Source organism: Physeter macrocephalus, chromosome 21 (assembly GCF_002837175.3).
Source record: "Physeter macrocephalus isolate SW-GA chromosome 21, ASM283717v5, whole genome shotgun sequence".
Classification (NCBI taxonomy): domain Eukaryota; kingdom Metazoa; phylum Chordata; class Mammalia; order Artiodactyla; family Physeteridae; genus Physeter; species Physeter macrocephalus.
In genome coordinates this window covers 8361573-8364737 of record NC_041234.1, presented here as the reverse complement: position 1 = coordinate 8364737, position 3165 = coordinate 8361573, and positions in this window count along the sequence as shown.

Here is a 3165-nt window from a genome sequence, read left to right as displayed (position 1 = left end):
CATAAGGCCATAAAAACTATCAACCGAGATTCTACATATTCAGTTGATAACAGTCATAGATACAGCTTCCATATAACAGATTCAGTCTCCATTGTTTTAAGGTTTTGTGATACTTCGACCTGAGCTAGGGCAAAGTTTACTTCAAATGCTCTATGACAGAAAAACTTACTAAGCAATTAATGGTGTAGAAAGATCATAGAACACATTGTTTACCTATTTCTAGGGGCAAACAGTTTGTTTAAAGGACATTTGCCTTTAACTGTATGCAACTGTACTTTTGATTTTAAAATAAATCATTAAGATAGGCCGTGCAAAACCTCAGTTTAGAGTCATTTTGTTAATTATTTAATCCTCATTATACAGAACTTTCATTGATCCGGCCTGACCATCCCTTCTAGTGACTCCAAATTAAAGGGGTTTAACTGCAGGGCTTCAAAGGGAATCAGAAATTGTGTGGCAAGGCCGACTCTTCCAGAGCAACTGTCCTCATTCACCTTGAGTGAATCCTGGACGCTTTTGCTTTAATGAATAAGGGAGGGTGGAGTGTATAGGAATTTGGTTTTCTCCACCAGGACTAACAAAGTACTTTGAATGGCAACCCTTATTGTTACACATAAAGGACTTCTTCAGATGAAAACTGACAACACAGGGCACTACCAGGCACGAGGCCTTTCGGAAGAAGTCCTTTGCCCATCCTGCCTGCAGCCCACACGCCATTATCCTAGGCCGTTTCTGCCACCCAGCTCTCTGGGAACCAGTGAATGTGACAGGATTTGATTTCCACTCTGGACCCCTATCGAGAAAAGTCCCCTGCTGTTTTATTAATTGCAAAATCAAACTGACTCCCAGTGGAAAGTTTGTTCCCTCTTTTAGGACAGGGACTGCTAACTAATATTAGGTACTTGCCAGAGAATCTGGTTTGGGGGTGGTTCCCTGTATTGAAAAGACATTTTTCCTGTTCCCAATGATTTATCTCCCTCTTGCTTCCCTGGCATCTAGGGTTGCCAGGTAAAATACAGGACGTCCAGTGAAAATTGAATTTCAGATAAACAAGAAATAAATTTTTCATACAAGTATGTCTCATGTACTATTTGGAACATACGTATACTTGAAAAACTTATTTGTTGACTGTGAAGTTCAAATCTCACTCAATGTCCTGTATTGATCGATTTTTTTTTTTTTTGGTAGATCTGGCAACCCTACATGATTCTCTTCATCCAACTTTGTTATGTTCTTTCTCCTAAAATTTTATTTTCGTGGGCCTTCTTCCCAATTTCATTCCCCTCTTTAAGAACAGTTATTTCTTCACCGGCTACTCTTAGTTTGGGGGTATTAAGTTTAAGTGGTTTTGAATTGTGATGGGAAGCACCAGGTTTCTGTATAAAGGGCCTCAGAGTCACGCACGCATCAGGTGAGATTGGAAGAGGGCCCATCTGAATCCATTTCTTCTGATATTCTACCCTCAACAAGTACTCCTTTGAATTAAGCTTGCCTTCTCCAAGTGGGACTTCTAAAGCGTCTCTGGGGAACAGTAACACACCTTACTAATACCTTAGGAGAAATGGTAGTAATGATTTTAAAATTTTATCTCCAGCTACCTTTTAAAAATAAACTCCTTGGGCTTCCCTGGTGGCGCAGTGGTTGAGAGTCCGCCTGCCGATGCAGGGGACACGGGTTCATGCCCCGGTCCGGGAGGATCCCACATGCCGTGGGGCAGCTGGGCCCGTGAGCCACGGCCGCTGGGTCTGCGCGTCCGGAGCCTGTGCTCCGCAACGGGCGAGGCCACAACATTGAGAGGCCTGCGTACCGAAAAAAAATAATAATAATAAATAAATAAATAAATAAACTCCTTTTTGGAAGTATAACAGAAGTGTGTCCAATTAATAAGTGCACAGCTGGATGAATTTTCCCCAAATGAACATACTCAGGTAACCAGCACCCAGATCAAGAAACAAAACATTGGGAAGGAAATACTGTCACATGCTACAATATGGATAAGCCTTGAGGACACTATGCTACATGAAATAAACTAGTCACAAAAGGATAAATACTGTATAATTCCACTCATAGGAGGCATCTAGAGTAGTCAAGTTCATAGAAATACATATGGAGTAGAATGGTGGTTACCAGGGACTGGGGACAGGGGAGATGGGAAGTTATCAGTTAATGGGTATAGAGTTTCAGTTTTGCAAGATGAAAAAGTTCTGGACATCTGTTTTACAACTGTGTGAAGATACTTAACACTACTGAACTGTACACTGAGAAGCGGTTTAGGTGGTAAATTTTATGATCTGTATTTTTTACCACAATAAAAAACCAGAAATACAATATTACCAGTTCCCCAGAACACCTCATGCCCCTTCCCAGTCACTCCTCCTTGTCTAAGGTAACAACTCTCCTGATCTCTAAAAGGAACCCATCTGCTTTAAAAAGATTCTAGAGGTAGTAAGAAAAAAAAAGTTGATCAGAACCCCTTCCTTCTGACAGGGAGATTCCTTCGAATCAAAAAAGGATGTGATCACAGCTACCCCTGGTGCCTGCCTTACAGGAGAAGTAGCTCAAAAATGCTTGCTAATTGCATGCAGACCTAGAACCTTAGGCTTGCAGTTGTGGGAGGAGCTGAGGGAAGAAAAGGGCACTGAGGAAAGAAGATGAAAAGTGCTGGAAAAAAATGCCAGCCACTTTGCAATCTTGCCAAAGGTGAGCGCTGCATATTCATTACAGGTTTATTCACTGATGATGCATTTTTTCCTCTTTCACTGTGTTGACATGATCTGTAGGTTCATATTTGAATACAGCCCAAAGTATATGGTTATTTTTTGTTACTGTGTGCATAGCTCTAACTGCTTATTTTCTTACCAGGGTGTTTATTGCCAATGTGTATTGCATGAGACGAAATAGATCTGCTTGTTAATGCTTACCTCCAAATTCCTCAAGGGAAAATTCTAAACTCTAAGGAAGTTTAGGTTCACTTCATTTTACAACCGCCTTAAGATCTGATCCACTGGACTTTTTGATTATGTCCTTTTCCAAGAGGGCACCAAATGTTCCGAAGAACAAATGACAAAACTGTAAGCACTGATAAAGAAAATGGATAAAATTGCTATTTTAGGGCTTCCCTGGTGGCGCAGTGGTTGAGAGTCCGCCTGCCGATGCAGGGGACAC